The sequence below is a fragment of the Pelodiscus sinensis genome, chromosome 3, assembly GCF_049634645.1.
Source record: "Pelodiscus sinensis isolate JC-2024 chromosome 3, ASM4963464v1, whole genome shotgun sequence".
Lineage (NCBI taxonomy): Eukaryota > Metazoa > Chordata > Testudines > Trionychidae > Pelodiscus > Pelodiscus sinensis.
This window is the reverse complement of record NC_134713.1, coordinates 87,013,872-87,035,773: the sequence shown is the minus strand read 5'-3', so window position 1 is coordinate 87,035,773 and position 21,902 is coordinate 87,013,872. Positions and strand designations below refer to the sequence as shown.

General features: G+C 42.1%; 1 long non-coding RNA gene across 1 annotated transcript in view; it reads left to right on the top strand.

Moving 5' to 3' along the window:
• The window catches only part of LOC112547256 (uncharacterized), a 42,101-nt gene that overhangs the window by 10,006 nt on the left and 10,193 nt on the right, over positions 1-21,902 (top strand). Inside the window, exon 2 of the long non-coding RNA XR_003090993.2 lies at positions 13,685-13,804. This is a non-coding gene — a long non-coding RNA (uncharacterized LOC112547256). The remainder of the gene's footprint in view (positions 1-13,684; positions 13,805-21,902) is intronic.

The following is a 21,902-nucleotide window of genomic DNA, read 5'->3' as shown; positions in this document are numbered from 1 at the left end:
ACAGCATATAAAAGTGACAGTGTGATTTCACAGTTTTTAATCTAGTTTACCATCAGCTCCCTGCCCCCCATTTGGTTCCTCAGAGTAGTAAGGGAGGGGAAAATCCACATTAATACTCCACACTGATTTATTACTAATCCCTTTCAGAATGTGCAGTATGTTCTTGAAGAAGTGTTTTCTATGCCCTGGTATCTTTTCCATAACAGTAAAGTGCTATCAAGAGCTGATACAGTGTATTTCTGTAAATGGAACCGTGTCCTTCAAAAAATAATATAGACGTGCAGGATTTCACGGGAAAGAATGATTCAGACACAGTCTTCTACAACCCTGTTTGAATTTACATTTATTTAGGACAAATATAGAATCATAGCATACTAGGACTGGAAGGGACCTCGAGAGGTCATCGAGTCCAGTCCCCTGCCCTCATGGCAGGACCAAATACTGTCTAGACCATCCCTGATAGACATTTATCTAACCTACTTTTAAATATCTCCGGAGATGGAGATTCCACAACCTCCCTGTGCAATTTATTCCAGTGTTTGACTTCCCTGACAGTTAGGAACTTTTCCCTAATGTCCAACCTAAACCTCCCTTGCTGCAGTTTAAGCCCATTGCTTTTTGTTCTATCCTCAGAGGCCAAGATGAACAAGTTTTCTATATATATAGATACATCTAGTCCCACTGACAGTACATTAAAAAATGAAGCCCATTTATTTGGTGTATAAAAGCCAACAGATCTGGATTGTCAGCAGGTAAGATTAGCACCTGAGGGCTAAACTCTCTACCACACTAACTAAAAGACAACTGGCTCTAAGCTAAGGCAGTAAAGAAGCCTTCCCTCTCACTTTCTGAAGCAATGTCTACACTGTGTTCTTTTTTTTTTTTTTTTTTGAAGAGTCTTTTCTGACATTTGTTCCATCTACACGGGGTCAAATGTGGGAAAAACCTCCTCTTTTGGAAGATCCCTTATTCCTCATAAAATGAGGAAAACAGGGTTTCCAAAAGAATGCGCCTGCTTTTTCAGAAACTGTTCTGAAAAAGCGGACGCGTTCCCTGGATGCGGCAGAATTTTTCTGGGATATCGGAGGTCTCTGTAGTGTAGACATAGCCTGAATGGTGACAGTGCCTCAGGGTTATAGATGCTTGGAATGTAAGCCAGTGGTCTCCAGACCTGGTATGTTTTATGACAGGTCCATACTCTATACCAGAGAAAACAATGAGTAATGATAGGCAACGTAAAATGTTTAACTGAAAACAGATGATGAGTTTTGATGGAATCATTGGGAAATCTAAAACATGAATAAAAAAGGTGAATTTTGCATCTCAGAGGGTTTAACCTTACACACAACCTATTGGCCAACTTTGTAGAATCAAGCAAAAATGGCAGAAAACTGAGGGTATGTCTACACTACCCTCCTAGTTCGAACTAGGAGGGTAATGTAGGCATACCGCACTTGCAAATGAAGTCCGGGATTTGAATTTCCCGGGCTTCATTTGCATAAGCGGGGAGCCGCCATTTTTAAAACCCCGCTGGTTCGAACCCCGTGCAGCGCGGCTACACGGGGCTTGAACTAGGTAGTTCGCACTAGGCTTCCTATTCCAAACTACCGGTACACCTCGTTCCATCCTCCACAACCTGGTGGAGAGCAAAGGGGAGGCCTTCCTCCAAGGTTGGGGGCCAATGGCTGAAGTGGAGGGCAGGCAGTTTGCGCAGCCTCGGACAGCTGCCATGCGCCAAGCCCATCAGGCGGGGGTTCGCATCCGGAGGCTCTGCATGAGCGCTTCTCAGCTGGAGGCCTATGACTCCCCAAGGTATCACCAATGGGGTCTGTGGGCCTTCCCCTCCCATCCCAAAACCTTCCCTCCCACAATCCATCACTGCATCAGCCTCTGAACAGTTAAGGCGCACACACCATGTTAAACAGTAAAAATATGTTTATCAAGGAGTAACGTAAGAAATTAGATCTGTTATACAAAATATAATTGTTCAACAACTGTGAAAAATAAAGTTCTTTTTTAAACTAATAACCTGTGTTTATAATTGTGGTAGGATGGGGGATTTCAACCTGGAAGGAGGGAGAGAGGGGAGGGAGGGAGGGAGAAGGGATTTCCAACATGGAGTGAGGGAGGGAGGGAGGGCAGACAACTTAAGGGTAATGGCGGCCTCACCTGGGCCGCAAGGCTTTGCCATCCCTGGTCCATGGACCCAGCCATCCTTGGGTTCGAATGGGGGCTGACAATGACTCTGCTCTAGCGGGGGGGGGGGGGGGGGAGGGGCAGGGCTGGAGGGGTGGCAAGGGCTGAGGGAGAAGAAGGGGGGTCAGAGGGGGTTGAGGGGGAGGACGGGGGGTCAGAAGGGGCTGGAGCTGGATGGGCAGGAGGAGTCCCCAGGGGGAGAGGGCCTGGCACAGCCAGGAACTCCCGGACGGTGGTACACATTGTGCTCCACTCTGGGAGGAAGTCCTGCAGCAGGCGAGTATGCCACTGAGCCTCCTCCCTCGCTCTTTCAGCCATGGTCTCTTGCATTTTGGCCATGGTCCCCTCCATTTTTTCCATGGCCTCCACATGCCTCCTCAGGAGGTCATTGTAGGTCCTCCAATGCCTGCGGGTGCTGTGGGACCGGGTGGGTGGTGGCACAGAAGTTGCTCGGCAGACAGCAGCAGCAGGTCCAGCTGTGGAGAAGAAGAGGGAGAACCGATGAGTGTTAGCAATTCACACACAAGTCCATACAACAAGGGATGGGAATGTTGTTACCACCTCGGCTGCACAGGGGACCCGTTGCGGCTAAGACAATGTCCACCTCCACCCCCTAGATCCTCCTGCCCTCTACTGTGGCTGCCCAGGCCAGATCAGTGTGCAGCCACAGTAGGACAGGGGCCTGCTGCACCTTGGGTCTCCCATGCCCCCCACCCACATACCCACCATCTGCCCGCCTGCTTGTACATGCACAGAGAGATGCAAGCTGTCCAGGAGGGAGGACCAAGATGTGAACACTGCTCTGCATCCTCTCTTCTCCCACCTCCCCTGTGCTGTGTCTGTGACCCTGCCTGCACTCACCTGATGTTCCTTCTCCTGCGTCGGAGGGTGCCTGCGAGGCTTCCTGCGTCTCTGGGACAGGCTGTAGAGTCAGGGTCAGGGTGTCCTCTGTCTGCTCCTCCTCCTCCTCCACATCTTGCCTGGGGACCTCCTGCCGGCTCTGCTGCACTGGTGTGTGCAACCCTGTCTGCACGAGCACTGGTGCAGACATAGGTTCCTGGCCTCCCAGGATGCGGTTCAGTTCCTGATAGTAGGTGCAGTGCACTAGGGCTGCACCTGAAGCCGAGCTCTGCGCTCGCGCCTTCATGTATCCCTGGCGAAGTTCCTTCACTTTGGCCCAGACCTGTTGGAGTGTCCTGGGGTGGTGCCCTTTATCGGCCAGCCCCTGAGCCATGCGGCCATAGATGCTGGCATTCCTGCGCCAGGTGTGCAGGGCCTGGACTGCTTCTTCCTCCCCCCACAGTTCAAGCAGGGTCAGGACCTCTGTCCCTGACCAGGATGGGGCTCTCTTTTTGTCACCTGTGGGCACCAGGGCTGGCTCCCTCAAAGGTTCTTGGGGGCCTCGTGGCGCTGGAGCTGCACACATGGCCACGTGCAGGTGACGCTGGGAGAGCTCTGGGCTGACAGGCTCTGTCTGTGGCCAGCTTCCTGTCACAATGCCTGCCATGGATGTCTGTGCCTTTAAAACATGGCTACAGACAGGACCAAGAAGAGGTTTTTCCTGAAGAAGGACTGTCCAGCAAGGGGCTTGCCTGGAGGACTTTTTCTGTCGACAAAAGAAACCCCCGCGTCCAGACTGCCCTTTCTGTCGACAGAACTCTGTCGACAAAGACATTATGCCTCGTAAAATGAGGTTTACCAGCGTCAACAAAACTGCTGAGTTCTGTCGACGTTATGTCGACAGAACTCAGCGGTAGTGTAGACGCAGTATAGTTTTGTCGACAAAAGTCCACTTTTGTCGACAAAACTCTGTAGTCTAGACACACCCTAAAATATATGCAGAAGAGAATAGAATATGTCCTTTCATTAGTATTTGATCAACCATTTCTGCCGGGTCTTACATTGCTCTTTCAATGGAGAGATTATCTCCATATAACCTTAGTTTTGGCAGAGTAGACTGGATATGTATCAGCTAAGAACTTGATTGAAACTACTCAATTCTAAGAGGTCATTAACCTATCATAGGGCCCTGACTGATCTGCTGCCCTTAACTTCAGCAGATCTCTTCACTTTACTTGGCACTATATGTGATAGGAAAAATGAAGAAAACATGAGGGGTAGATATGTCTTTGAAATGTTAAATTGTGCTATGGAGAATCTTTTTCATCGTATGTTTTAAGAAAATGATGTAGTTTTTAAAATTTATTCAGATGGTGAAAATTCTGTTTTTGCTAAGTGTAGCTACTGCACTCTGTAGCCACAGAACCCAATACTGAAATTTTCACTAATTTTTTGCTATGGCTCACTTTTTCAGTAAGTGGTGGTGTTCTTTGCTAAATGGACAGTCCGAATCCACATGTCTTTTAAGTGGGAATGTAAGCCAAGCAAAAAACATTTGGTACATGTTGAGCATACAAAAAACAACTTCTTTTTACCTTTAATGACATGTTGTAAAATCACTGAATGATTCAGCGAGGAAAGAATCAAGACAAAAGCTTGGAGATGATAAACTTTCCAGTGTGTGGAATTCATAGTAATTTAGTAGTACTCACTATGGCTGTGATAGTTAACAATTGTCTATAAGCATATTACTCCATAAATCCTCTTTTATTGTTGTATAATTTGGCCAAAATAACCAACCAGAATCGCTAAAATTTAGTAGAAAAAACTTTGGTGCAGAAATGATCATTTGAAACTCAGTTTGAATAACCATGACACGGTGGCTTTTTAGGTATCCAAACAGGGAACTGGTTTGTAGATTTACAAATATTTGGGTTTCTTTAGTTCCAAAATAGCTTTCATACAATATAAATGGTTGTCATTTTTATAAGTGTGCCATGGGCGGTGGGGAGGGATTCTGAAATTCTGGTTTTCAACAGCAGCTGCATTCACAATGATTTTTCCTAGGGATTTTTAGGATGCAGAACTTATGCACACTCAAGTAATTCATTACTTTTTATAAACATGCAACTTCTCACTGAGGTAATATATTGATATGTCAGGACCTCTACAGTCTGTCTTGTCGATGATCAAGGCACTAATGAGATAGACTATAACAGTTCAGGTGGATATAAATACCGACACAATTGAAATCAAAATAAATTCTACATCTGTGCCTACTAAAGTTATGTTCTGCTAAATCCAATTTAAAAAAATAAAATTAGTGTTTATTTGAAATTAAAAACCAAGTGTTCAGATTACTTGGAAAAAATACAGTTAAAAATGCTGCCTAGTCACAAATATATATTTTGTGTATATTTGCCAAAAGTGAAATTTATCTCTCATACAGAGGTCAACACAAGGCCTTTGTACTATTTAAATCACACTTCCATCTTACTTTGAGGTTTAAGTAGGATGTAATCATTGCATAAGCAGAGTGCTGGCCCTTTGACCATGGGTGAATTTTTACACAGTGTTTACTATTTACTATGCCATCTGGTACGTCTACACTGTGGGCTAAAATTGAGTTAAGCTATGCAACTTCAGCTATGTAAATTGTATAGCTGAAGTCAAAATAGCTTAATTTAGCTTTCGGTGCTGTACACAGCAGGAAGTCCAAGGAAGAACATTCTTCCTTCAACTTTCCTTACTCCTGAAATTATTTCAAAATAATGGGCTTGCTGTGTAGACGTGCACTCTGTTATTTCTAAATAATCATACTAGTGTAAAGATAGCCATAATTTGACTCACTTTACTGAAAACTATTGTATTTGATCACAAGTATAACAAAACAGAGGACTGTCCAATATTTAAGTAAAACATTGAATTCTCGGTAAAAAATTGAAATCCTTCATATGAAAAACAAAATCCTGGTAACTGAAACAACAAGGATTCCTCTTGAAAGACATCCACAGCATGTGCCATTGGAAAAGAATCACAGAAAAAAATTAAATTCTTCTACCACTGAACAAGGAAATCTGTTAGAATAAAGAAAACAATAACTTTCTTTAGAACTATCCTGTTTCTCTCTGCTTCACATTAAGTCTCTGTCTAAAAGGGTGTGTCTACACAGCAAAGTTATTTTGGAATAACGGCTGTTATTCCAAAATAACCATACAAGCATCTACACAGCAATTCTGTTATTTCAAAATTATTTCAAAATAACGGATGGCTTATTCCAGCTTCTGTAAACCTTAGTCTACGAAGAATAACGCCTATTCCAAAATAGCTATTTTGAAATAAGGTGTGTGTAGACACTCCACTGCTACTATTTAGAAATAGCCCCTCACCAGGGCCATTCTAACTTATTCCTCCTGGAGCTCCAAATTGAGATGGTACGTCTACATTAGGAAAGCCTGCCTCAGGCTCATTTTGAGGCTTCCCTGCAGTGTAGATGTACTATTTCAAAATAATCTACTGTATTTTGGAATAACTATTCAGTGCAGTATAGACGTAGCCAAAATGTTACTAGGCTTCTTCCACTGAAAACTGACCAATTTATTCCTATGCTTTGTTGCTTTTAACTAGTTACTGATCCACGAGAATCCATGGCATTACTTCTTCTTACAAATTTAAAGAAAGAGTACATGTAGCCTCCCAGTTTTCTATTCACTATTTTCTTACTTATGATGGTTAGCTTGTATGCATTCCTTTATTTTTAAATAAACATTTCACTCATTGCTTTCACATGGACCGGTTCCATCTGCCCACAATTTGTCATTTGCACTGGTCCAGGCTAGACCTGACACCATCAAGAGTCAAATATTTCCTTACCAGTCTTCAGAACTGTGCTGTTCTCACAGTCTGCTAATAATAATATGTGTAAATAAAACTAGCAGTGAATCTATGGTTTGTGTGGTAAAACGATCATTTAGTATTTAGCATGGCTTTTGTTGAAGCATTTATACTGCTAAGTAATGCTGTGCATGCTTGGTGCTTCTGTATTCATTTCTGCTCTTTATAAGTAAGTGTGGAAGCTATTCAAAGTTTCTCATTTGTTATGAGGTGTGTTATCTTTTTCTATGCTACACACATTTTTGACAATATCTACCATACTGAAAACTCTCTCCCACACACAGAATCTGCACAAGACCAGAGGTTCTCTGATTCCAATAACATAATATGGAGTAACAAGAAACAACAAAATGCTCCAAATTGCCTCCAATTGATAAAGGAATTACTTTCTTTTAGAGCTGGCACAGTGTAGATAGTGCCCCTTAATGACTATTTTGTCCCTGAAAAATTCAAGGTTCTCAATTGTACAGTTTCACCTTGGAAGCAAGCTGTTGGACTATCTAATAATTAATGTTTGGATCACATCATACTTCTGTCCTCTGAGCAGGATGGATAGGGCCCCTTAGTAGTTTGGAAGCCATTTCAGCAAAGATCACCACAAGTTTATTATGCTAAAGTTTAATCTTTGAGCTTCCAAAGAAACTCTACTATTTGAGATAATCTTATTATTCTGAAAAAAAAACAAGGAAATGCTGGCCTATTTTAAGTACAAAATGGACTCTCATGCACGCTGTAGAAAGAATAGAGGCTTTCAGATAATTTTTTTTCTCTTGCTGTGCCATCATCTACTGCTGTTAATTATGAATGGCATGCACTAGAAAGAGAAAGCCAATAAAATGGTTTACAGGCAAATCTTAACTATCCTATTTCCTTTGGGTGTTTTAGCATCTTGCTGAACCTTACTAACAATTTTGCTTTTTAAGTGATCTCACCAGGGTACCAACAATGGAGATGCCCTCAATTCGTATTCAGTCAAGCCTATTAATTACATATCAAAGAGAACTTGATTGATGCATTATATCTTTAAGACACACACACATTTTGTTCTCAAAAGAGATTTGGTCATGTTTTCTTTGTTCTGAGTAAATGTAGAATAAAACAGAGTGATTTGCAATGTAGATCCCCAATGGAGACACAAAACTAAAAATGTCAAGAGTGGGTAAGCAATAAAAAATGCTTTTCAATCTCTGGAAGTCCATGAGGGACAAAAGAGGAATATGTACAAAATGTATTAATCAAATGCATTAGGTGACAGATTGCAGCATATGTTTCATATCAAAGTAATAGATTTATTGTCAGACTAAATAGATTACAATAGTTGCATATCTAAAGTTTTGCAAGTTCAACAAGCCATTGATTTTAACAGTTAACAATAGAAATAATATAATATATAATATATAATTACATCAATTTTAAAAAAGTAATAGCAATAATAATAATACAGCTAGGAATATTTCTTGAGCTACTCCTATCAACTGCAAAGGTTGATGTTATATATAACATGATTTCTATAGTGCTTATGTCCCCTGGATGATCTGGCCCATTGTATTTACCTACAAATGGAAGTTGGCATTGCATGAAGGTAACTTTGTTAGATTAATCATAGTCTTGTTCCAGTTCTTGAAGCTGACAATCCCTCTACAGAGGTTCCAACATGCTATTCCACTCTTACTAATGTTGCTGCTGCTGGCTCTAGAGTAATGATTGATTGAACAGTATCTTAGTGTTGAATATCTGATATTCCTACCTCATGTGATGTCATTTTAATTTAGTTGAATTGTCTCTTCGAGTAACCAGGATGAGAAAATTTTTGAGAGGAGGTCAAGAAGTGCTAAGATGTATATTCATTATTCATTAATGACTTGTCAGGCTTCCTCAATTGACTAAACTGAGGCAGATTTTCTTTCTTTTTTTCCCTTTTTTTCATTTAACACTTCCTGGAATATTCTTTTTGTAAAGAGAGACTTTTATTGTTTTAAAAGAAATTTTGAACATGAAAGAGTCTAAAACATATTGTCCATGGAGAGACATTTGTGGCAGAACTTAAGTGTGAGAGATCTGGACATTCTGTATGTATTTCCCGAAACATTAGGGCTGTGTCTACATTGGCACCCTTTTCCGGAAAAGGGATGCTAATGAGACCAGTCGGAATTGCAAATTCCGCGGGGGATTTAAATATCCCCCGCGGCATTTGCATTTACATGGCTGCCGCTTTTTTCTGGCTCGGGGTTTTGCCGGAGAAAAGCGCCAGTCTAGACGCGATTTTCTGGAAAATAAGCCCTTTTCCGGAAGATCCCGTATTCTTACTTTCAAGTAGGAATAAGGGATCTTCTGGAAAAGGGCTTATTTTCTGGAAAATCGCGTCTAGACTGGCGCTTTTCTCCGGCAAAACCCCAAGCCGGAAAAAAGCGGCTGCCATGTAAATGCAAATGCCGCGGGGGATAGTTAAATCCCCTGCGGAATTTGCAATTCCGACTGGTCTCATTAGCATCCCTTTTCCGGAAAGGGGTGCCAATGTAGACACAGCCTAAAAGAGTTAATATAGTAGTGATGTTTTCCTGGAACTTCAGAGATGTTATTGGTATATTGAGAATTCAAGTCACTTTCAGGCTGTCATCAAGTCTTGGAAAGGATATTTAAAGCTTTATTTTATTTGCTAGAAGTATTATGAAATCCAAATTTTGTGGTAAGTTTGCTGTGTTAATAAACAGAGCTGAAGAATTGAACTAGCTGATTTAACAGTTGTTTGTAACAGAGCCTCATATTCTCCCATGCCACACCAGAGCATGGAGATGATTTTCTTTCACACACTAACAGCATGAAAAGTTTCTTTTGAACTATTTTCAATAATATCAAGGAAACAAGGCAAATAATGGTGATTGACAGACATTTTTCTGTTTCTTGCGGCAGTTGCAGAAAACTGGTGTGTTTATTATATTCTTGTATGTTCCCTTACCCACAAATAAAACTTCTAGGCCCTTTACATCTCAAAGAATTTTTGCAGATGCTCATTCAAATATTCTGACATTCAAATCTGGCAAAGTAAGAACAATTCATGCTGATAATTCTAGTAGCATTTTTTCTGGGGTGATGCTGTGCCTGCCTCCCCCCCTATCACAAGTCATACATAAGAATGTCCATACTGGGTCAGGCAAAGGTCTATCTAGCCTAGTATCCTGTCTCCATCCCCTGTTACCCCTGTTACCCATTCCCAGATTCTGGCAGACAATGGATAGGGTCACTATCCTTGCCCATCCAGACTAATAGTCATTGATTAACCTATCCTCCATGATCTCATCTAGTTCTTTTTTGAACCCTGTAATACTCTTGGCCTTCACAACATCCTCATTCAAGTAGCTCCAATAAATTGACTGTGTTGTGTGCTATTTCAACCTGCTACCTATTAATTTCATTTGGGGACCCCTCAGTCTTGTGTTATGAGAAGGAAATGTAACCCTTCTGCCACGTAGTGACAACAGCAGCCAGGGCTGGATTCAATATCTAGGAGTCCCTTTTCATCCATCTCACACAGAACTGGCTTGAGCCCCTACCCAGTAGCCTGGGAAATTCACACACCCTTGGGCTGTGTCCAGACTCCATGCCTCCGTCGACGGAGGCATGTAGATTAGCCAGCTCGGAAGAGGGAAATGAAGCCGCGATTAAAATAATCGCGGCTTCATTTAAATTTAAATGGCTGCCCCGATCTGCCGATCAGCTGTTTGTCGGCAGATCGGGAGAGTCTGGACGCGATGCGCCGACAAAGAAGCCTTTCTTGATCGACACAGGTAAACCTGGTTTCACGAGGCATACCTGTGTCGATGAAGAAAGGCTTCTTTGTCGGGGCATCGCGTCCAGACTCTCCCGATCTGCCGACAAACAGCTGATCGGCAGATCGGGGCAGCCATTTAAATTTAAATGAAGCCGCGATTATTTTAATCGCGGCTTCATTTCCCTCTTCCGAGCTGGCTAATCTACATGCCTCCGTCGACGGAGGCATGGAGTCTGGACACAGCCTTGGGAGCCTCTGAAAAGCAATGCTTCCCCACTCACAAGCTCAAAATCTGAGTGTAGAAAATAAATTTTAATGAAAGAGGGAGAGAAGTTACATGGCATTAGCTTGGGAAAATACCACAAACTTAGTTCCTAACCCCCCACGAGTAACCATCCCAGCTCAAATGGATTGAGCAATGTCCTTTGCCCCTCAGGCTTACTAGTCCAACATTGAAAAGGTTCCATTCATTTACCCAAACTTTCTCCGTACCTGTAGCCAGACACAAACCCCATCTTGTTTCCCTCCCCCCCCCCCCCAGAGAGCAAGAGAAAGGCAGTCAGCCTTTGATGCCCTGGGAACGCAGGTGTGGTGCCTGTCCCTGACTCTACCATAAACAGAAACCAGACAGTAAATGGGCTAGCTGATGACTGGGAGGCCACCCGTCGCCGTGATGGCTAGTGTCAGTAATTGACACGCCTGCACTGTCTCAGGAGAGGAATCTTCGCCCATCACATACCAGAGGTGCCCATTGTCTGCATCTTCCCAGGTGTGAATTATGCTTTGCACCCTTCGTGGGAAACTTGGCGTTCAAAGCCATTTTTCCTAATTGGCCACTTGAGACCAGGAAGAAGCCCATGTGACCCAAGGGGTATAAAGAGGGGTTGAGTTTCCCACCCCATTTGAGCTCCAATCACCTACACCTGCTGGCAGGTATTGATTGTCTCCCGAGGTCCGTGGGATGCCCAACCTCGCCCTACTTCTTCCCGAGGGATTGAGAGAAAGACGCTGGCCACGCCAAGTCTGGAACTCAGGGGTGAGAATTGTACCTGCAATGTGTTTTCTTTATGTGTACACTTTAATTGTCACTCTGTTGTAAGTTTAGTTACTTTATTATAGTTTTCTTAAGTCAAACTGCTTCATTTCTATTGTAAACTGCCTTTGGTAAGGTGATTTAGCTATAAACTTTGGGAATAAGTGGGGTGCCCTCATTCACTTATAGATATATATATACTGAACCAAGTTTCTTTATTTCTTTTCTCTTTCTTTCTCCTATAAATAAGCCAGTGCGTGTCAAGCTTCTGACTTGAACCCGTGCTGCTGTACCCGAACCGAACACAAACAAAAGAACTTCAGCCGATCATAAGGGACAAGTATAGGGAGAGCTTGGGCGTTTTGGATTGTGTCACTCCCCGGTGGCAGATCCATTGGGGCACCTCTCAGTCTTTCCCTAAGCCTGCCCGCTGCGAAGGAATCTTGGATTCTACCAGTTAAAATCTGAGGTGTTAAAAGCTCTCCCTGTAAACTTATTGGGGCACCCGTCAACCTCCTCCAGGTTGCCCGCTGCAAGGGACCCCGGTCTCAGCAGTTGAAGTCTCGGGTGTATAGCACGCACACACACACCAGGGCGTCTGAGAGCCTGTTGGCTGCCCTCTGCGACGAGACCCCGGTCCTAGCAGTAAAGTCACAGACATTAAACTATTTTTCGGGGTGCCCTCCAGCCTCCTAGGCTGCCCACTGCAACGAGACTTTGCGTCTCAGCAGTTGAAGACTTGGGTGTAACACATACGCACACACTGCCCTGACCATTTCGGCTGGCAGTGCACCACTTCAAATGCCCCACTTACCGCTCTGTCCAGTCAGTGCGGACCCTGACACATCACCCTGATGACTCCACTCATTGAGCCTAAGGCCATGCCACCTTTGTGCTGCTCCTGTGGTCTGCTGCTGCTACCTGCTCCCCGCTGGTCATTCCCGCCAGCTGCTCTGCTGGACACCTGCCACTGCTCCTATTGGCTATCCAATCTTGCTGGCTGCAATGGGTCTGGTTCCAGGACAAACCAGTGACTTCAGCTCTTAATGATTTCACTCTTGAGCCACCACCTAGGCTGCCAAAAGATTCCAGCTTCCACTGGACTAGCAAAAAGACACCTGATGGAGTCTGTTTCAGGTCTATCCTTAAAACAAGGGGGAAAGAGGCAAATTGAACCAGTCTTACAGCTCACACATGGCAGGCATGAAGCAGGCTGGCTCAAGCCCTTCCCCTGCCACCCCCAACACATTTCACTCAATTCTGGAAGGGGGAAGCTTGTTCATCTGAGACCTCTTACAATGATGGTGTGTCTCCTGCAAGCACTGGTGTCATATTTTACAGTTCTCACATTTAGGGGTAGCATGACTTGTGACCCCCGCAACAGTCCAAATTAGATACAATACATCACATTCCATTCTAACAACCAATCCTCCATCAGTCCTGGCTGAATTGGATTTATGTAACCACACCTCGGATTCCTTCCCCATCCTGACATGAGCTGTATTTACATATCAGCAGTTAACATTTAATTATCTCGCAGAGTTAAACAATTTGAGTGAGGATACCCACCCCAGGGGCAGCTCTCTCCTTTTAGCTGGCTGCTAGCAAGTAGTAGCTCTGCCCCTGCTTACAGAAAAAATTCTACTTCCTCCACACCAGTTATGATTTTATGGACAACTGTCCTGTTCCTCTTAGTCATCTCTTTTTTTTCAGGCTGAAAAGTCCAGGTCTTATTAATCTCTCTTGCTTAAGAGTCAATGGTGAGGAACCATATGGAAGCTCGTCTATGCCTTCAATTTTGTTGCCCTTTTCTATCTTTTTGAATTCCAATTTATCTTTTTTTGAGATGGGGCAACCACATCTGCATGCAGTATTCAAGATGTGGGGGTATTATGGTTTTATATGCAATCTGACTGATACTTTTCTATTTTCTCTTTCTTAATGATTCCCAGAATTCTGTTAGCTTTTTTGACTGCTACTGCACATTGAGTGGACGTTTTCAAAGAACTATCTACAATGACTCCAGCATCTTTTTGCTCAGCAATAACAGCAAATTGAGACACCATCATTTTGTATGTATAACTGGGATTATATTTTCAAATGTTCATTACTTTGCATTGATCAACATTGAATTTCATCTGCCATTTTGTTGTCCAGTCATCAAGTTTTGTGAGATCCCTTTGTAGTGTATCACAGTTTGCTTTTGAGTTAACTATCTTAAGTAGTTTTGTATCATCTGGAAATTTTGCCATGTCCCAGTTTACCTTTTCCAGATAATTTATGAATATGTTGAACAGTACTGGTCCCAGTATAGACCCCTGGGAGACACTGTTTTTTACCTGTCACCATTCTGAAAACTGACCAATTTATTCCTACCCCTTGTTGCCTATCTTTCAACTAGTTACTGGTCCAGGAGAGGACCTTCCTTCTTACCCCATGACAGCTTACTTTGCTTGGCGATGGACCTTGTCAAAGACTTTCTGATAATCTAAGTATATTATATCCACTAGATCTTTCTTGTTAACATGTTTGTTAACCCTCTCAAGAATTATGGTAGATTGGTGAGGCATGATTTCCTTTTAGAAAAAAACACGTTGATTCTTCCCCAACAAATCATGTTCATCTATGTGTCTCATAATTCTGTTCATATATCTGTTTGATCACTTCATAAATTGCCCCATTCTTTCACTCCATCTGAAGCATCTGGTACCTACCACTGTTGCAAGACAGTATACTGGGCTAAAAGGACCATTGGTCTGACCCAGTATGGTCATTCTTTTGTTCTCATTATTTAAGCATGCCATACCATAATTTTCATTGGAAATAATGACACAATTTAGGACAATTCTACTTTGTTTCACTATGAACAGATCGAAATTCTCAAGAAGCAAGTATACATTTTCTTTATCAGTAAGTATTGTAGTACAGCTGTTAAACCTCCTAAAAAATTCCAAAGCAATCAGCTGGCTTTATTGGCCTTAGACTTAGAGCATATATTAAGGATACAGATTTTTTGTGTGTGTGAAGTGAAAGTGTGTTTACTATTTAACTGATTTGGAAAATACTTCAATCACATTTAAGAAGGTAGCACATAACTGATTTAATAGAATGAATATTAAATATGGGAAGATTGTTTTTGTTTTGTTTTTAATAAGGAATGTTTTCTTTGATAAACTCAGATTAGCAGCTTCTCAAAAAGCCAGAACACTGGCGATGCTTTTGTTGCTTCACTGGCTACTTGCATTTTCTTTTCTCCCATAAGTGCTTCCCAAAATGAAAACAAGTGGAAGCAAGTTTCCCCTCTGTTGCATGGTAAGGGGGCATGTTATAAATGCATTATGTGGAACATTTACAGCGTTTTCTTGAAACCTGAAATCACAAAATAATTTTCAAACGTAACTAACTTGGCATCAGTATTCTAGGTTATCTGAACAGAAGCTAACCATTTAAGTGGAAAAACTTAAACAACAAATAATTCTGCAACACCTTAGGGTATGTCTACACTAGTCCTCTAGTTCGAACTAGGGTGGCTAACGTAGGCATTCGAACTTGCAAATGAAGCCTGGGATTTAAATATCCCAGGCTTCATATGCATGTTCCTGGGTGGGCACCATTTTTAAATGCCCATAGTTTGAACTACCTGCCCGCGGCTACACGCGGCACGGACTAGGTAGTTCGAATTAAAGCTCCTAATTTGAACTACCATTAAACCTCCTTGAAGGAGGAATAACGGTAGTTTGAATTAGGAGCTTTAATTCGAACTACCTAGTCCGCGCCGCGTGTAGCCGCGGGCAGGTAGTTTGAACTACGGGAATTTAAAAATGGTGCCCGCCCGGGAACATGCATATAAAGCCCGGAATATTTAAATCCCGGTATTCATTTGCAAGTTCGAATGCCCACATTGGCAACTCTAGTTCGAACTAGGGTGGCAGTGTAGACCTACCCTTACAGACTAACAAAAAATATAGATAAATGAGTTTTCATGGGTATAACAGGTGCTGCTGGTTATTCATTATTTTTTAGGTTTTTTTCAGTTAGACTAAGGCTATGTCTATACTGCAGGAATTTTCTGGTATACTGGAGGTAGCCCGGAAAAACTTTGCCACGTCCGGGGAACGCGTCTGCTCTTCCACCTTTTTTTTGCGGAAGAGCAAATGCGCTCTTTTGGAAGCCCTGTCTTCCGAAAGATGACGCTTTTTTCAAATTTGGCCCAGTGTAGATCGGCCAAAGTTTTGAAAAGGCTCTGCGAAAAAACTATAGGAAAAGGATACGTGAATTGCAGAGTGCAATTTGTGTACCTTTTTCCGCCAGATCAGTGTAGTCTAGACATAGCCTAACACAGCTACCCCTCTAAGGGTATGTCTATACTGCAAAATTAATTCGAAATAACAGTTATTTGAAATTAACTTTAATAGCGTCTATACATTCAAACCACTATTTCTAAATTAATTCGAAATAGCGGAGCACTTAATTCGAATTTGGTAAACCTCATTCTACAAGGAGTTATACCAAATTTGAAATAGCTATTTAGAATTAAGGGCTGTGTAGAGCCTTGGTGGCCACTCTGGGCACAACCAGGAAAACTTACTCTCCTCTGCCTCTGCCCCGGAGCCATTAAAGGGGTAGACCCTGGCCACAGTGCCTGTGCCAGCTCCAAGCCGACCAGCCCAGAGCCAGCAGTGGCCACCGGGGCCCCTGACCCAGTGGCCCCAAAACATGAGCCAGCAAGCCAGGCAGCCAGCCCTCCACCACTCCCCAGGAGCAGTCAACTTGGTCTGGCGAGACCCCCAACCCTGTGCCCTGAGCTTCTCCTCCCCCTTCTTCTCCTTGCTTCCCCCTTCCAGCTCCCTTCTCCCAGGTTTCCCCTTCCCCTCTCTCACCCTCACTCTTCCCCTAAGAAGAACCCTAAGAACTGTCTGTCCGGGGTGGGGGTAGGGTCCCTTTAAACACGGAGCTCAGTTAGCCTTAGGCAGCAGCCCCACACACTAAGTCCTAACCTGATGCCCTGCCAGCACTGGTTCTGGCCAGTCTTAACTTAGTTTCAGGATCCACTCAGTGTGGACACACTACTTCAAAATAGTAAAATGCTATTTTGAAATAGGGTTTGTGTGTAGATGCGTTAATTTGAATTAGCTTAATTCAAATTAACTATTTCGAATTAAGTTAACTCAAATTAACGGTGTAGTGTAGACATTCCCTAAGATATTTAAGTGTAGTTCATCTTATATCAGTTGATTCACGCATGTCCTTCTCCAACAAGAGAACACAAGCTTAATAGTATTCAGCAGCATGCCTTCCCTTTCCCCTTTTTTTAGTTTGCCTGTTAATTTTTATTCATTAAAAGTACCAATTTTCCACATGATATTCAGTGTGGCAAGCCTACAAAAAAAAAAAAGATGAAAAGATGCAGAAGATTTAACTATTTGCCCCCTTTTCCCACCTCCTCTTTATATTTACTATAATTGTTAAGGAACAAAATGCAGTTGTGAATTATAAATCTAATAGAATGGCAAGTGTGAATGATCACTTTTGGTTTAACCCACAACTATATTCTGAGTACATAGTGTGCTTTGGAACATTAGCTCTGAGTGCTTTTATGCAGTTCAGATGAATGGAACATTCTCTTCCGCTCCCACCCCCCTTCCCTCCAGATTCCTGTTTCACCTTTTAATAAATGTGGTTAATTTATTTTGTGTACTCTACAAAAACTAAGCTCTGTATAGTGATTTAAAGGGCCCAAAGCGACAGCCACTGCTGCTGCCACAGTAGCAGCGGTAGCTGCTAGGAGCAGTGGGCCCTTTTGAATCGCAATTGCTCTCTTTGCCCTCCCCTGTCAGTGGGCCTCAAAGAATAGAGTTTGGCTTATACAGTGATTATGCAATTCTAATTTCCCCCCCAATATGCCAGTTGGGAGAAAATAGAAACAGTCCATATGAAATAATAGATTTTTCTTCTCCTTAATTTTTAAAAAGTATCTTGCGGGTACACTTCTTAATGTAAAGTCTCCATTGGAGACCATAGAGGACTTTTAGTTACCCCAGATCCAATATGTGTTGTTGATGGTACAACTGTCATATCACAATAAATTCATCATTAGCAAGAACTGAAACAGAAATTTTCAAATGTCAAGTTATGTACTTTTATAAATGCCGAAGTCAAATAGGCATATTCAAATAAAATCCTTCCATCATGGTTGAAATAGCGACCAATACCACTCTTTTTCAGGAGTTGTCTAACAAGAGAGAGTGGAGTTTTTATAATAGTTTTAGGCAGGACATTATTATTTGAAAACGTAATAATTCTCTAGTTGTAATTTAGTCATCTGTCTCATGTGAAATGTCAATACGACGAGCTAACTACAATTACACAATAAGACAGTGAAGGACATTAACAGGAAACAATGAACTATGTAGGGAATCATTTAATCTTGAATGTGAAGGTTAATACTGAATCAAAACATACTTAATTGAACCCAACCTACATATTTTGAAAGTCCTCAAGGACTTCCATCATATGTGCAAACCACACAGTAATATGTTTTTGTAAACTGTTTTGCATTTGAGAATTGTATCTTAGCCAACATTTTTATTGTATGGAAAATATAATGTCTCATCTATGGAATTTCACTGAGTTGAGGCCTAGTGCTGTGCTGGAATTATAAGCTTTTCTTAAACTATGAGGCCAGGAGGGAAATGAACAAATATTGAAATACTGAGAGAGACAGAGGAGATTCTTTGTGCATGGTAACTGAAATAGAAGTGCAGTCCATAGTATTGCCAATCCCCCGAACTAGAAAATCATGATTTTAAAATCATGAGATTTTTTAAGAGAATACATTGTGTTTTTTTTCTTTTCCTTCTGATATTTGAGCCTTTGGGCGCATTTGGGTCATGTTCAAACTTTCTCTACAAGTAGGAGAGCTAGCTGAGATCCTCCCATAATCACATGGCTTCAGGGAGGCCCATCCCTAAAGGATTGCAGTACCCGGGACACCTCTCCTTCATCCCAGGTCCTGCTCCTACACCTTCTCTTCCTGCTCCTGCTGTGCCCCACCCCACCCATACTCCACCCTTCCCCGAAGCTTCCTTCCATGAGTGACACAGCCAGGGAACTAGCAGGTGTCCCCAAAGCATGGGGTCCAGGGCTGTAACCTTGAGCCATTATATGGATGGGACGTCTCTGGTTGTAGGAGCTGGGCCTTTAAGAAACACATGAAATAGCATGAGATTCATGATACAGATAATTATGCTGTTTCAGGAAGGAGTGACCAGATGTCCTGATTTTATAAGAACAGTGCCCATAGTTAGGGCTTTTGTTTTATTGGGATACCTATTACCCCTGACCCTGTCCCCATTTTTCACACTTGCTATCTGGCCATGCTATACCAGGAGCAGTTTTACCCCAAGCCCATACTTCAAAAGGCCTGCTGGATGACCAGTGGAATTATCTACTGAAGAGATCAAACTTCCCTTAACTCACTGTGAAGCTCTCATAAGTCCTCAGCAATTGATACCAACTGTTTTTTAATTACAGTAAAAACTGATTAAAAACGGGGACCTTCACAGGAGGCAGAATTAAAGTATCTCGTGGTCTCTTGCATCAAGTTTCTTAATATGTTTTTGTCATATACAAAAGTACTACATTCCTGCTGGTGATAAACACATCTCAGAAGAAATACATTTCTGCTGGTTAGATTTGTATATTCTGAATTTATAAAGTTATGTTGTATATAATTTAGGAATCTGTTTAATTATGTTCATTTGGCTTCCGTTGTTACTCAGCAGATTTCTGAAAGTTAAAATGTCTTGTAGTTTCAAACACAGTGGGTGTTTTTTAAGGATTTCCCCTTCCCCCCACCATTCTCCTAATCATGGTGGTCTGTAGCACCCATTATCACTGTTCAATAATACCCATTGTCATGGCTCCTCTACTTTTTTAAACTTCTCCCTATGCAAAGAAGTTCACTGTTATCTTTTGATCGGCATTGTAAATACGTTTGATATGTAACAAAATCCCTCTTTCTCTGTCTCTCTTGTTCGGGTTCTACTCATCAATAATGACATTTCATTTACGAATTTCCACAAGAATACCAATAAGTGATCTCTGTGTTACAGTGGCTTTGGTGATGTGGACATGTCCAGTTTAATATAAGCCACTAAATAGTCATTCGATGTAACTATTTTGAACTGGATTCAAATGGGTGATCTAGATATGTAGAGGTATAGCTAATGTTGTCTAATTCCCTGAGTTATTCACTGTTGTCTTAACCCATTAGGGGCCCAATGTGTGTGCTCTTGACAAATAAAATGAACAATAGAGGTCATCTCCATTATGTTACACTCTGATAAAAGAAAATGCAGTCGTATTCCCCTGCATCAGGACATATAGTGTTCTTCTGTTTCTCTGAAATGTCATCATCTAGCTAGCAGGAGATATGGTACGTCCCAATTACAGGTCATCAAAATTCCTGATTAAGCAATGTCAACGAGTTAATAGGAACAATAACAGATTTTTTTTAAAACAAACTACAAAGACATACTTTTAGTAATCCCCTTCTCCCCGATGCTTAGATGTGGGTTTTAGGAAACCACGGAGTGTTACAATTTTCTAGTCCAGTGCATGTCAGGAAATGGGACCTGTCAGTATAATGCATCAGAAATAAACCAGGAACATTCAAAATGTCAGTATGCAATTTACTGAGAATTGTAAATTGGAAGTAGATGGAAATTGAAATTTGGAAATAGATGATTTCTTATTTGTGTTGTCTTTTTAAAATGGGTAGTATTTTGATGTCTCTTTGGATGACTGAACCACTACAGCTTCAAAGGTTGGCACAAGCTTACACAGGTTTGGATATTGTCCTAAAATTATATCTCTATGTGATGGCCATATTCAGGGTTGCTTGGTACTGGAGTGCAGCCTAGTGGTTAGAAGTTAGTCTGTTGACATGCAGGGGCTTATTAGCAGGAAAGCTGGGGCTCTCCCATTCCTCCAGGCTCTGACCCAGAGTCTTTTGAGGGCTGTCTGTAATCTGACACCTGGGGAATTTATGGCCCCTACTACCTCCCTGAAATTGTACAAGGCTGTAAAGTGTAAGGAAGCACGAGGGCATTTTCCTCCTTCTGGGCCAGCTCAGTCCAATGCTTTCCCCTGTTGGAGTAGTAGGGTTGCCAGCTCTGACTAAAACTATTCAAGGAGATTTTTTCCTTAGCATGACATAATGTCATTTTGTTATAATAGCCTGTTAAAATCTCCAGGATTGCTGTCAGTACTGTAGTGACCAGGAGATTGATGCTGATTCCAGGAGACTCCAGGCCAGTCCTGGAGGGATGGCAACCCCATGGGGTAGTCTGAACAAAAATAAATGAGATCAGTACAATCCAGAAGGCAATGCTTCCTTCTTAAGATTGCCTCTGGAGCAGGCCCAGGCCTCCCGGAGGAAGAGGGCTTTGGGCAGTTGTTTCGAGAGAGAGTCTGTGTTTCCTCAGCTCATCTCCCTGAAGCTGCTGGTAGCATATCTGCTGTCCTCCCTTCTCCTCCTTCTTTAGTAGGTGCATGACAGGGTCCTGTGGGGCTGGCTAAGCTGAAGGCACCTCCTTAACCCCTTGTTGCTCAGTGTGGGGTTTGTATACAACCACACTATAATATCAGCAATACTTGGTTCAGCACAGCTTAGTCATCTCACAAAAAGATTTCCCTCATTAAATCTCGGACTCTGGTTCCTGGCGTCAACTTCTCTCTCATTTCTGAGGTCACAAGTGATCTTCCAGTTGACATTTCACATTCCATGAAATGTCATGAAATGTCAGTAACTGGTGGAGCATTTGAAGAGAAATATTTACATCCATCTTAAAGTGTATGAAGCACTGCCATTTAATATCAGACAAAATCTGATAAAACAGTGGACAGGAAAGAACTCTTTCCCTTTCCTAAACAAACAAACAAACAAACAAAATAAATAAATAAATAAATAAATAAATAAATAAAAGAGAGACTGAGAGAGAGCCCTATTTTTATTTAAATGACAGCAGAGAAGGCTAATAGAATGTCACTATGAAATATGTCATTAAGAAACATCTCTCCCCATCTCTGCAGATAGCGAGGTGTAAAAGTTCAGGTAAGGAACATTGTGTTTGTTAGATACCGCATTCCATTTCCTCTGAGGCTATG